This window comes from Urocitellus parryii, chromosome 8, assembly GCF_045843805.1.
Source record: "Urocitellus parryii isolate mUroPar1 chromosome 8, mUroPar1.hap1, whole genome shotgun sequence".
Lineage (NCBI taxonomy): Eukaryota > Metazoa > Chordata > Mammalia > Rodentia > Sciuridae > Urocitellus > Urocitellus parryii.
In genome coordinates this window covers 22658551-22673095 of record NC_135538.1, presented here as the reverse complement: position 1 = coordinate 22673095, position 14545 = coordinate 22658551, and the positions used below count along the sequence as shown (strand labels likewise).

Genomic DNA, 14545 nt, shown 5'->3' with positions numbered 1-14545 from the left:
TAACCATGGTAATAACAACACACACCTAATTCATAACACCTTCCCACATACTGGAAGCTTCCATGTGCATTATCTCATCAGACCGGAACATCTAGCATGAGATCTGCAAGTATTGGAAGGAAAAAGGCAAGCCAAGTGTTAGGATAACCACAGAGATTGAACCACTGTGTTAGTTGCTTATTCTATGGTCCCAAATGTAATTCTGAAGTTTCTGAAGAAGACCAGAAAAGAACACATACCTTGTAATTTCAAAATAATTTGCAAATATTTTATTTTTAATGAGAACAATTAAGAAAAAATAAAACTTTCTAAAATAATACTTCCTGCATTTTTAAGTTATAAATGAAGTTCTAAAAATACAAAATTTTCTCTATGGAACACACTAAGTGATTGCACGCAGAACCTAAAATCACAGAAATACATATTTATAAAAGCACAATGGCATATGTTTGCTTTAACACCCTTTTTGGCCCCTGTCCATTTTTAGCTCTCATCTCCCCAATTACTATCAGGCTTGCATGTACCTCCACTCCTTAGCTTGTCTGTGTCTCCCCAGACCTCACATAGGATCTGTGTAGGGTGCAGACTCAATCAAGGCATGGATTGGTTAAGTAACGGAAATAAAGCTGTCAAACCACTACTATAAAGTAAATGTCTTTTAAAGATATTATTCAAAGCATACAGATAAGCAACCCTAGATTCAGCTAAAATACAAGTTTGAGCAAAGAAAGAAAGGAAGGAAGGAAGGAAGGAAGGAAGGAAGGAAGGAAGGAAGGAAGGAAGGAAGGAAAGAAAAGAAAAGAAAAGAAAAGAAAAGAAAAGAAAAGAAAAGAAAAGAAAAGAAAAGAAAAGAAAAGAAAAGAAAAGAAAAGAAAAGAAAAGAAAAGATTTAAAGACACCATAACAAACATGCTCCTTCTGAACTCTACGATTCCTGGTCATTCAGACCCGGAGTAACACGCAGGGAGCAGTCCTCAGAAAGTACTGTGGTATCTTCTGAATCACTGCCATTACCCGAGAAAACCCCAGGAAGTGGTTTGACTGAGAAGCTGGACCAGTGCGTAGGTATCAGCTGATGTCTCTCACACATACAAGTTGGTAACAATGGGGACATTGTGAAACCAGGAATAACCTTCCTTATCTGCAGTTCTAACCCAGTGAGTATATAACTTGGGAACAAGTCAATGGTTAATTATTCACTGAGAGTTTAGTAATTAATCTGTATTAGACCAAGTATCGTTAGACATGAATAACGCAGGGATGTCCAATGTCTGGAACAATGAGTCTTTGAAATCACTTCCATAAAGCAACAAGCTTTCCTAAGCAGTTATTACCAACCACAAACAATGTCTAAGCACGGCAGCTGCTGCACAAACTAATCCAAATGGACAGTGATTTCATAGAACCTTCCAAACTCAGTTTATTTTAAAATAAATTTCATCTTTCTCTGCACAAGCAAATGGTTGGTGCTGATGCATCTGGGAGGTGGGGGGGGGCTGAGCTCAACAGGAAGAAAACCACAGAATACACAGGGTCTATCCTCATTTAAATGACACTCGCATCTTTACCTAAAAACAGAAAGAAAAAGTCCAAGTCAGCCTACCATACCAAAGCTGGGAGGAGACTGTGATTCACCTAAACACAGAGGTACGAACTACATAAGTACCTGTTACGATTCAGATATGAGGTATCCCTACAAGCTCATGTGTGAGACAAGGCAAGAAAGTTGAGAGGTGAAATGATTGGGTTGTGAGAACCTTAACCGAATCAGTGTGTTAATCCCCTAATAGGCTGGGTGGTAACTGTAGGCAGGTAGGGTATGGCTGGAGGAGGTGGGTCACTGGAGGTGTGCCTTTGGGGTATATATTAAGTTTGTGGTGAGAGGAGCTAGCAGCGCTCTCTCTCTCTCTCTCTCTCTCTCTCTCTCTCTCTCTCTCTCTCTCTCTCTCTCTCTCTCTCTCTCTCTCCTTCTTGGTTCCATGTCCTGAGCTGCTTTCATCTGCCATGCAGTTTTACCAGGATGTTCTGCCTTACCTCTGGTCCAGGGATTTGAAACAAGTCATCTATAGATTGAGACCCTGAAACCATGACTGTCAAATGAACTTCTCTTCTCTAAAATTGTTCTTCTCAGGTCTTTTGCTCACAGTGGCAAAAAAAAAAAAAAAAAAAAAAAAAACACCTGACTAAAACAGAACCCTTTTCCTGTAATAGAAATTAGCCCTTTTGTGGCCAAGACTACTGGTAAGGGTTGAAGTAAGATTTCATGTAGGAATGGGTTTCTTATCAGTTCATAAATTCTCCATCTGGTTTCCACAATTTTTGACTGAGACACCCCTAGTCTACTGTTTCTCTGTATTCCCAGAGTCCCCAGTCCCAATATCTATAGGTGTTCATTCTCCACGGCATCTAACAAGGTCACAAGAATATCACCCATACCAGCAGTGTCCCACTAACAGAAAGAAATTGCATTACCAATTCTAAAGCATCACACAACAAATAATTTGTACAGACACCACACAACTGAGACCCCAGCAAGAGGTTGCTACACAGGAACCTGGAACAGATAGCCTGCTTTCAACACCTGGTGAGTGTCCCCAACTCCCTGTGCAAAACTACATCAACTCATCTCTAATGAGGGAAAACAACAGCTATTCTCCCCAATCCAAACATAGTATTTGCAGAAGCATTTTTTTTCTTTTTCTCGACTTTTCCAAGAGAAATGGATGCTGTGTTAGTCAGGGTTTTTTTTTGTTTGTTTGTTTTGTTTTGTTTTGTTTTTTAATCATTGTGACGAAAATACCCAACAAGAACATGTTAGAGAAAGAAAAGTTTATTTGGGGTTAGTGGTTTCAGAGGTTCAATCCGTAGTCAGCCAGGTACATTGTTCTGAGGCAGAACATCATGGCGGCCAGGAAGCAGAGAGAAAGTAGGAAGAGTTAAGGACAAAATATTTAACCCCAAGGCATGCCTCCAATGACCAATTTCCTCCAGCTACAACCTACCAGTCTACAATTACCACCTAGTAATCCATTCAAATGATTAACCTCTCAAATGGATTAAATGATTTGGTGATAGGTTCTCATAATGTGATCATGTCATCCCCTGAGTCAACACAGGAACCTTTGGGAGATACCTCATATCCAAACCATAACAAATGCTTGAAACCAAACTGTTTATTCAAAACAGTAAATTCTGGGATGGATTGAGCATCAATTCAATCACTGGCATTATTTAGAATGACAATGCTATTCCCAGTAATTTACAGACAGTTCAGTTACTAAGTGCCTTTTAAGCTACTAAATTTTTTTTTTAATTAGTTCATTCAATGGAATTACTTGAAATGAGTTGATTCGTGAATGGAATATATGGTTCCCCTCAATTTTCAGCCCACATTTTCCAGTCACTCTGGATTGAAAGAAATGTATCATTTGCATATTCTAAATTCAGCATGATCACATCACATTAGGATCCCATTATTACATGACCAAACAAGCCTGGGATCCTTCTCAACACTAGCTCTTCCTATCCAGGCCCATGGGAACTTTCAGAGCAGTCTCTAAAATGGATGATAATAAATCAACATATTTATAAAAAGAAGAGGTGTTTCCTAGTTCCTGAATGTTTTAAACTTGACCAGTAATTCTTCTAAGGGTCTAAGGAATGAGCAATGTCCTTTTTAAATGCTGAGTTTTCAGGCTTCTGACCAACATCAAAAAGAAAACACAGTTGCACAGTCTCTGAGCAGTTAGCATGACTTCAGCTGAGAGTGAGAGGACACACTGTACTTAAGTTTACCCACTACAAACGGTTCCCCTCCACTCAGCCATTTGCTATTAAAAGAACCAAGCTGTTCTGAAGATAAGCAGGAAGAGGATATTCAAAATGTGTAGGCGGGATATTTTCATAGAGCTCCACTAAATTCCAAATACCTGAACACACTGAACCAAATTAAAAACCCAAATCCTGCTTTCACCTGAGTTAACAGTAAAAATATTGCCCGTTTCCTTTTTCAACTACCTGCGAATTTGTTTTATAAGGAAAAAAAACTTATTTAGTAAATTTGCTCACAATTGTTTGCAAAACACCACATCATCATAACTCTGAATTTCCATTTTCAGGATTTTTTTTCCTCCAGTTGTAAAGATATACCTATCTTTGGTTGCATTTTAAGAAATCTATTTTATTCCATTTACATTACTAACTGTTGAAGTCCAAGGCATGTACCGAGGGTGTCCTACATGCTTGGCACCACTATAGCTGACATGCAGACTCAAAAGAGTTACTACTATAACTCACAGCCCCAAAGCTGACTATCTAGGAAGACAGGCAGGACATGTATACATAAAACAATCACATTCCTCTAAGAGAGATATAGACAATAAGAGAAAAAAGAAAATAATTGAGGAATGTGACTAGCAAAGAAGAGAGGAAGGACACTCAGGAAGGAAGACCATGAACAAAGGCCTCCAGCCCTGAATAAACACGGTCCATTTATAGGCATTAAGGACGTCAACTGGACTGGGTCAAGAGCTCTGAGATGCGATAAAAATTCAAACTCGCTAGCTAACGGAGTGTCAGAGGTCACCTGTCAGACACCTTGTTGTTGTTGTTGTTTTTTTTTTTTTTTTTTTTGGAGGAGGGTGATTGGGTGATAGGGATCCCATAACAGGGATTGAACCCAGGGGCACTTAACTACTGAGCCATTCTCTAGACTTTTTATTTGTTGTTTTGAGATATGGTCTCACTAAGTTAATGAGGACCTTGCTAAGTTGCTGAGGCTGGCATTGAATTTGTGATCCTACTGCCTTAGCGTCCCAAACTGCTGGGATTACAGGGGTGCAACACTATACCCAGCTCAGACACATTTTTTCACAGAGAAGGAAAGTAGGTTCAAGCTGGTGAATGAGTCCACCAATACCTACAAGAGTCCACCATGCACTAACCACTCTTCCAGGCCCTGAGGTACAGAGGTGAATGACAACCTATCAGTGACCTTAGAAAGTCCATGGCGGGGATAGACAGATGAAAAAAAACACACCTACCATTAAACTGATCATCTCTGGTTTTAATTTCCATTTCTATGAATAAAAGAATATGATAAAAGGTGAACTGGAGATAGAGGGAGAATTTTCGGCTCAAACTTGGTCAAAGATGGCCTGTTCAAAATGACATCTGAGTCAAGACTTGTGCAAAGACCAAGTCAGGAACAAGTTTACCAAGTTTAAGAAACAGAATAAAGCCAGGATGGTCAGCACCTAAGAGGATTTGGGGTATGTGGGGAGAGATGAGCCCAGAGAAGCCAGAGGCACGTAGGCTGGAGTGAATAGCTTGGACTTTATTCTGACAGTAATAATTTTTGGCAAAGAAATGTATTATATAACTTACACTGACTGGGCTTCCCTGGGGAGTGTGGAGTCATGAAAGCTAGTTAACAACTTCTGCAGCAGACAAGGCCACAAGCTGATAGCCTGCACTGGGACTATGGCACAGGAGACAGAAAGAAGACCTGACACTTACCATTTATTTTGGAGAGAGAGTCAGAAGGACTTACTACACTGGGTGTGAGGCCAGAGGAAGGAATGGCATCAAGAAGGAATTCTGGAATTGTGGCAAGAGCGAGGAGGAAGAATGGTCCTCGAGAGTGGGATGTTGGGTGGAGAAGCAGAGCTGAGCAAGGAGACATCATCAGTTCCCTTTTGGCTATCTCAACTTTGATCAGAGAGCTGAGTGCACATATTTAGTAAGCACACGAGTTGGGAACTCTGGGGAAGATCCATTTATGGAGATAAAACTTTGAAAATGATCAACCTATTGATGATATTTGAAACCACGTGCTTATCTGACACTTGCTAGAAAGTGAGTTCAGATAAATAAGATAAGAAGCTTTAGGACAAAACAAGTAGGAGATTGCAACACTTAGGGGAAGGCAGGGGAAAAGCCTGGTAAGTGGAGTGTCCTGGGAGATGGGAAAAGCATTTCATGAAGCAAATGACCAACTGTTCCAAAGACAAAGGTGAAGAACAACCACGGACTCTGGGAAGATGTAGGAAGAGAGGAACTCCAGGCAGCTAGCAATAATATGCAAATTTGAGATTTTGATGAGCAGTGATGTTGCAGGGGTCACAAAGCAGGCCGGATGCCAAGCAATTGAAAAGCAGGTCTCTGGATGCCTCTTCCTGTGTGACTGTAGTGACCCTAAGTTGCCTCTCATCCTGTGTCCAATAAAGAACCCCTGAAAAATTTCAAGCAGGAAAGAGGGATACGAAAAGCACGGTGTTATTGTAAAATCAGCCTGATAGGCTGTGTGCAAGATCAATTTAAGGCAGTAGATGTCCAAGTGCTCAGAGTAAAGAGGGCAAGAAAGGAGGTGAACAGCCCACAGAGCACCTCTAAAAATCACACAAGGCCACAGCAAGTTAAAGTGATTTCAAACTGAGTGTCCCAGATGTCAAAAGTCACTTAACAGGGTAGGACAAAATAATGTGGGGAAATACAAAAACTCCAAGCACTTTTGAAAAGCTATCATAAGATAGGTCCTGCAACGTCTCTTTTAAAGAAGAATAACAATAGCTACCAAAGTATCTACCATATTTTTTTTTTCTTTATTATCATATATTACTAGTGGGTTTCTTTAATTATTGATGATACTTTGAATAAAACATAAGCTAGTCTTAACAATTCTTAAATTTATTATGCCTATTTAATATGTGTACTAACAAGCTCATAAAGTACATATATGTCTAATTATTTTTCATTTCTTCTTCATTCCATTTTTATTAGTTGGCCAGCTAACTGTAAGGAGGCCCAGTGAGGAAAACACAGTCATTAATTAAGTCAATATTTCCAATGAGAAGCCCAATAAAATTTTTTTAATTGAATTACCTAGAAGGTGAACAATGTGACATCAACAGTTTGGAATTAACATTTCACTTCAGGAATTTCTACTTGATACCATTTAGAATTGACACATCTTGTTGCCTCCCTAAAATGTTTTGCTACCAAAATCCAAACTGTATCTCATTCCTTTGTGTTGCATATCATTACATTTTTAGTCACATTAAAGAAAAAGAAAAAATGCAGTTTGGTAATTGAGTCCTTCGTACTCCTATCCCATACCTTTACTTGATCTTTCAATTCCAACATATGAGAGTGCTACAAAAATTAAGAGCCAAGTATCTCTTACCCCTAAAGAATTATGCTATTATCCTTCCAAGGAATATGCTATTCCAAGGGAGTGGGAAACAAGGAGGATTCTAACAAGGGCTTGGAGAAGGCATTGCAACTATTCCTCCTTAGCTTTTATCGTTTTAAGGATGCACCCCTTAATCACAGTAAACCCAACTAAAATACAGGAGTCGCGATTTCCAAACAGATGCTGATTTTTTTTGTGTGTGAGGCTTAATGTGGAGCCCATAAAGCAGGACAGCCCTCTAGCAGTGTCTTATTGAGCTCATCCTCATGGTCAGTTTTCCTTCACCAATTTTTATAAAAATGGAGGCAATTCTTGATAGTCTAGACAATTGTTAGGCTTATTTTTTTTAATATATAATTTAAGCTTCTGATGCAGTAAACTAGCTCCAAAAAAAACTCTGTCAAAATCCAAATGACATTGGTTGGCTTCAGTACAATGAGAAAGTAATGGAAACAGAGTGTTCTCTAAAATCACGTTAACACAGACTCATTAATCATTGCACTGCTAACAAATGTTCCTGATTTTAACATGTATTTCAAAGTACAGTTCTGCATCCTTCTGTATACAGTACTTTCCAAAACGATTCGTGCCTAAGTGGCTAACAAATCTCTATGTCCATTAATATAACAACTGAGAATACATTTTGAAATAAGTATTATTCGGATCCCGAGTTCCTCTAGGAGAAAATTCAAAGCCTGTTTCGGAGGCACACCTTCCCGGAGAGCAGCTGAAGGGGGCAAGAGCAGTCCTGGCAGCAGTGAAAAGCCATCCACAAACCCAAGAGAAGTCAGTGACAGCCCTCTCCAAGCTCCATATGAGACAAGCAGGCGCTGAGGATGACATCAGGGAAGTACAGAGTGTTTTCTGTGCCTCCCCAGATGTCCTGGCAGGAGACAGGCTTTTCCCAATCTAAGGGAAAATCAGCCAGGAAATGTGTCTCAGCTGACAGCCCTAGATCGCAACTTCTGAGCGGTGACAGAAAAGTGACGGTAGGGAGGCTGAAAGGGACGGAAGGCACTTCATCTCATCATGCCAAAGACAGAAATTCCAGGGTTAGAGTGGAGATGGGCTCCTCAAGTAAGATAAGGTCATGGTCAAAGGCATCTTGGACTAGAACTCCAAAGACTTTGTTCCTGACTCTGCTGCTTGTGAACTCCTGGGGCCCTGGACATTGCTATTTAACCTTTCTGCTCCTCTATTACGACATTCATAAACTTAAGACAGCAACATCCATCCACCATGGGAGTTTTGTTGGATTTTAAATTCCTAAGAAAATGGCAATTTCTCAATTTATGGAGAAGCACATCCCCTAAACTGTAGGCAATGGGCAGCCAGAGCAGTTTATAGCTCTTTGCAGTAAACTATTAAAAATGGTATTTTAAGAAGATGAACCATGCAATGGAATGAGGAACCGACCAGAGGCAGAACAATTTGAGTCAGGAGTGCCATCAAAAAGGCTGTGGACCACAGGTGCGATGGGATAGAACCTTTCCACGCTACTGACACATTCAGTTGCAGATCTTTTTGAGGAAGAACAGGATGTTAAGCATAAGGGGCAATAACAAATTAGACATAAATATTCAACTAACTACTGTTAGGATAAACCTCATCACACAACCAAATTCAACCGTATTCCAAACTTAACCCCATTATCCAGCTGGACCTTCTCCCTTCCTTCAGCCTCCAATTCAGATCTGCACAGGCTAAAGGCTTTCTCTCCGTGTTTTCACGTCTTCACAGCTGCTGGACTGGCTCTCTGCACTCACATTGAATTCTGGTCTCTTAATCTCAACCATCCCAGGCACCTCCAACTGACTGCCCCCGCTCCCTCTCCAAACATGCCTCATCCCACACGCTGCTTTCTCTGTTCCCCTAGGTTAAGCTGCAGTCCCAGCAAGGACAGTGACCTCAGACTTCCCATGAATTTTCATGTCTGGTTCACTCTCAAATCTACCCAGCCCACACAGAATATCCTCACTGTGTTTTGAATAAATGAAATTAAAAATATTCGGAAACTCTGGAAGCCATCCCTCCTCTTAATGCACTTTCCTTGGCCTCCACCTACCCCCTCACACTGTTCTTTGTCTCCATTACTAGATCCCATTTCATTTCTCTTCCCCAAAGTCAGAATGTTTCCCAGGGTCCTAAGCTCAGTTCTCTTATATCCTCTCATCCCACCCAGATGAGATCCCACCAACAAATACAGGAGACTCTGGAAGTATTTCAAACCATCATTTCTATCAGGACCCAAATTAACACTCCCACTAAGATTTCTCACAACTTGCACCCTAACCCAAGAGGCAAGGCCTGACCCCTGTCCCCAAAATCAACAACAAAAAAGACTCTAATGAGAAAGAACAAAAGTCAGAAAGGAATCAGACCTTCCCAGTGGGGACAGTTGAACCTTGAGTGGACTGACAGGCAAGCTTTTGCCACCAGACACAGTCACCAACGTGTCCTACATTGATGACAAAGAAGCCTCTCTTCTCAGGGATCACTACTGGCCTTTAAAAGTCCAGGTTCTCTGGGGCCTGAGAGCTTTACAACATTGAAGGCATTTGGTGTCCTTCCTTTGAGAGAGCCTTACCCATGAAAGAGTGAGGTCTGCTCTATCACTTCACCACCAAGGGGGGACACAGAGCCACAGCACTGAGACTGCACCCCATCTTGCCTGCTTAGCCCTTGGGGCTTTGACTATATTTCACCACAGGTCCAGGCAAAGGGCAGCCAACGTCAGGACTCTGCCATGGGTCCTCCCATCTATCAATGCCCCCAATCATATTCACAGGTCCCTCTCAACCCTGTCTGGACAGAGAAGTTATATAAAATGAATGGTCTCTTCTCTAATTCTACCCTTTTCTTTCTCTATTTTTGGGATCCCCATCTCCTCTCCTGAACTACTAGGGCACAAACTACTGTCCTCCTTCACACCCTCATTCAGTGTGGATTAAGCCTGAGACATTTCACTCCCCACCGACTCAAGTTTCTAAAACCACAAAAAATTTTATCTTACGTTTTATAGTTAAAAGGCTTAGATCTTTTTTCATAGTTGGCTCTATATATGCCTGGACTTTCTTAAACTTATTCCCTCCAGAGGAAGATAAATTCTTTATTGGACTATGTCATGTGGCCTTATGAATACCTCTCCACACATATAAAACTAAATAACAGAAGGAACCAATTTTGGATAAGGCCTTACCTAGTCACACAGGGGTCAGGCTATGATTTTTATAGGAAATGAGGCATTTATGGGCAATTGATTATTTAAATATCTGTAAATCTCCATGTCAAGAATTTTTTTTAACATCGGGGGGGGGGGGAAACTTAAAGGTATAGAAAGGAGAATGTTTTTTAAATGAAATCCTGCAGTAAGTGAATTCCAAAATTAGCGTAGAAAATCACAGCATCCTGCTTTGAGACAGCAAGAATTCCATACCCATGTTATTAGAGAATAATTCTGTCCTTCCTGTAGCTTTGAGGCAGCTAGAAGATGTCATCTAACTTAAGTCAAATGAGAAGAACAACTTTGGTAAAAATCCTCGGACCCAAGTTTCATTCTGCTTTCAGCTCTCAGGGTACTTAGACACACAGAGTCCTTTCTCTTATAGAAAATTTATCTTCTTTCAAGTGAAAATATTTCCACTAAAAATATATTCATCTCTATGCACTATTATCTACCCAGTGATTTTTGTCTCTCCCTGAGCTCCTGGTCGCCTGCTCTGTGAAAGGCTTCCTCGGAGCCACCACTCAGCATGAGCTTCTAGCCCTGCTGGCTCAAATGATGACATCCTGTTGTACGAATCCAAGTACCTCTCAGTGGGTCTGCACATCAGTCACTGAGGGCCACTGTCACAGGAGGATTCAGACAACACAGAGTCGCAGACATCGCCCTAACGAATTATCAGAGCATTTTACCATTATCAGGGCGGTAGGAGGACTCTGCCCTGAGTGACCAAGCTCACTCCCGACATCAGACATATGAGGTCAGAGCCTTTCAGCTCCTAAGCGCCAGCAGATAAGCACCAGTGAGCAGAGCTTGTCCTTAGCTGCTGTCAATACGATGTGCAGTCTCCGATATAAAGCCCATCTGTTTATTAGGCCTCAATTCCTCAACCTCATAGTGACCACAGTGAACTATAAAGCATCTTAAAACTCAAATCGCTGGCTTAGAACATAGGTAATAAGTAAAGACTCATTGCCAAACAAAATATTTTAGACCTTCCCAGAACAAGCTTTATAAGTGGATCATTCAATTGTTCTAATGCTGTCAGTTGGTTATCATCCTAATTGTAGGGAATTGTGAGGCCTCCTTTTTTTTTTTTTTTCTTTTTGCAGTGCTGGGGTAATACGCCTATAAAGAAAGTAAAATGAAGTGTCATATTATCTCTATGTTTCAGGATGGTTTTAGATGTTTGCATCACTCTCATCAGTCCCTATAAGAAATGAGAATTTAGTGAAAAGAACTTCTCTCTCTCTCTCTCTCTCTCTCTCTCTCTCTCTCTCTCTCTCTGTGTGTGTGTGTGTGTGTGTGTGTGTGTACACATGCATTATGTGTGCTGGGATGGAAACCAGGGCATCTATGAGCTCTGCTCCTGGGCAAAACCCCCAGCCAAGGATCACATATTAACCAGGAAACTCCATCAGTTGCTCTGAGCCATGTTGATATATCAACCACTCATACTACACTCATCCATAGGTAATAAAAGTGTCTCCATAGAAACCAAGTACACAGTGGAATCTGCTCTCAGAGCAGGATGTGCTTTAGCAAAAAGACTTCACTTCAAGCCAACATTCTGCCCTGACTTAAGTTTACACATCATCATACACTGATATCATTAGATCTTACACCTTTGGAGTTTCACAGTCTTGAAGATCACAAAGAGCTCCACACATGGAGAGAGAAAATGGGTGGGGGGGGGGAGGTTTGGATGAAAAGATTTGCATATATAGTTATAAAAATACCAAAGCGGATTCCATGCTAAGTTCTGCCAAAGAGAGAACAATGACTGTTGCCCACCAGCTCACAGCCTTGGAATTATATTCTCTTCTCCAAGCAGAAGCAGGCATCAGATTATCAAAATGAGGTTATCCTGCCTAAACTCAAGTAGCTCTTACATGGAATAAGCACAATGCAATCAACAGACAAGCAGCTATTTGCCTCCCACACAAACTATAATTTTCTGTGAAATATATTTCTGATGAAGAATACATAACCCTCCTTGGAGTTTGGTTCTGCCCTCAAACTCCTCCACATAAGCCCATACATACATTTTAAAGAAAAGGAGAATTTTATAGCTTCTAATAATATCTCTCCCAATGTAGGGCAAAGTAGAATGGAGGCATCTGAGCTAACCCCCAAATCTATCTTTCACATGATGTTACTCTTTGGGAAGCAAAGTCAGTCACCAATGGTGCCTTGGACACACATGGTCCAATGAAATAAACATAAACAATGGATTGCACCCATATTTTGATGATTTCATTCTAAGTGGATGCCTTATGAAGGCTTAATTCATTCAACTTTTAATGACTCAAAACTCACAGAACTCTGGATTTCAATGTTTCACAAATTTCAAATTATAAGTTGATTGTCGTGAGTCATCCTGCTTATTCAAGAAGCAAGTTTCAAATAGAATGACAAGTTTCCTTGTAGGGGAGGTTTACAGTGACACTCATTTTACTTTCTCGGTCATCTTCATGTTAAATGTCTAAAATTGAAACAATATGACTTGACAGGGGATAGGTTTTTACCATTAAGTGAGCTCATTTGATATGAAGCTATAAAAATAGTTATGAATGCCCACGTCCACTTAATAGCACTGTACATGGAATAAAAGAGATTTCTCACAAGGGGTTTTCACCCCTCACATCTGTTTAAAGGTACTAGACTCTGGGATAATCTTATAATTTGGAACCTAGTAGGCAAACCATTAAGAAAATAGCTATGGTGGAAATTAATCTTGGTTATATGCTACATTAAAAGGATATGCCCTTGTTTGGGGTGGGGGGATAAAATTGGCAAGCAAAATCAATAAATGCTTTTTTCATAATGAAAACAGTCTTAAAAGATCAGAAAACCAATTTTGCCTAAGTGAGTAAATGTTGTAATTGCATTACACTAAAAGGAGTGTTTTAATTTTGTGTAATTGTCATTAAAAAAAAAAATTACTGAAAAGATAGCCTGTAAACACAGGCAACCCACAGTCCCTAGATTGACATGGGCACCTCACCCCATCTGCAGGGAACCTTGTCTTCCTTAACTCAGCAGGATGTCAAGAATTACTTTTGCAAGCAAAATAGCACCAGGGAAAGATACAGAGGAGGAGGTGGAAACTCAGACTAAGGGAAAAGTTTGGGAGAAAGGAACATCACTGCTAAAATGCTGTTGATCTCCTGAGAGGTCAAGAATCTTATGCACTTGTAAGAAAGAGGTAAGGGAAAGGAAGAAAAAGGAAAACATTCTTGTGCATTAGAGACTTAATTTATTTCCACACATAGAATCAAATGCACTGTTAGAGTAAGGTACAGGTTAACTTAGGGAAAAACTTAACTCCAGATAGATACCCTAGCATAGCTAGATTCAACACAACACTGAATTCCTATCTATAACTATGAACGCTGAACCTTTAAATTTAAAACCCCTACTCTTAAACATGCTCATAATAGCTCAATTGCTCATGGATCAATCGAGCTCCTTTGAAAAACAAGATCTTAACTAATTAAAGCTTCTGCAGCCCACACCTTGGAGTTACTCCACGCTGCCCAAAGCATGGTTCTGACTACCCTATCTACTTTCTCAGGTCCCGGAAATGCACCTTTCCCCACACACAGCCACAGACAAGGAACAAGCTGAGCCAGAATTGCACTGTTCACAAAAGGAATTCCCCCTCCCTTCCCCTCCTTCTCCCTCCCCTTTCCTCTCCTGTCCCTCCCCCGTCATCGCTGGTGAATAATATCACTTGCTACCTGCCTTGATCAACACCGTGAGCCCCTGTCTTCAAGCATTCAGGGAATTTAACAGCCTGGAAATTCCTGTTGTCCATTTGCTGAGGTCACAGATAAAGCTAAACAACAGCCGTGGTTCCCATCAATCATAAGTCACTCACTGATAGAATGTATGGTAGGAGACCTGATGTAAGCGAGTCACCAGAGAAAATACCCACTGGTGACGCATATCCAGGCATAAAAATAGCTACAGGGCCCTCAAAGGGATTATTCAACAGCCTACATTTAGACTTTCTTACAAGAGACCTGAAGTCAATGTGCTGCAGTTAAGTGGCTGGAGAGAGTTGAAGTTTAAGCTCCTCAACAGACATAACCACAAATAGCTGGTTTAAATAAGCTCCCCCAATT

The 14545-nt window shown here is 40.6% G+C and overlaps 1 protein-coding gene across 16 annotated transcripts in view; it reads right to left on the bottom strand.

Annotated features, from left to right (window-relative positions):
- Nucleotides 1-14545, bottom strand: part of Hivep2 (HIVEP zinc finger 2) — a 179597-nt gene that overhangs the window by 111164 nt on the left and 53888 nt on the right. Inside the window, exon 1 of one of the 16 annotated variants that reach the window (XM_077802089.1) lies at nucleotides 14163-14282. The exons of the other annotated variants lie outside the window; for them this stretch is intronic. The gene's annotated coding sequence lies outside the window, so the exon portion shown is untranslated. Of the gene's footprint in view, nucleotides 1-14162; nucleotides 14283-14545 lie in introns of those variants that run through there. 16 annotated transcript variants of the gene reach the window in all.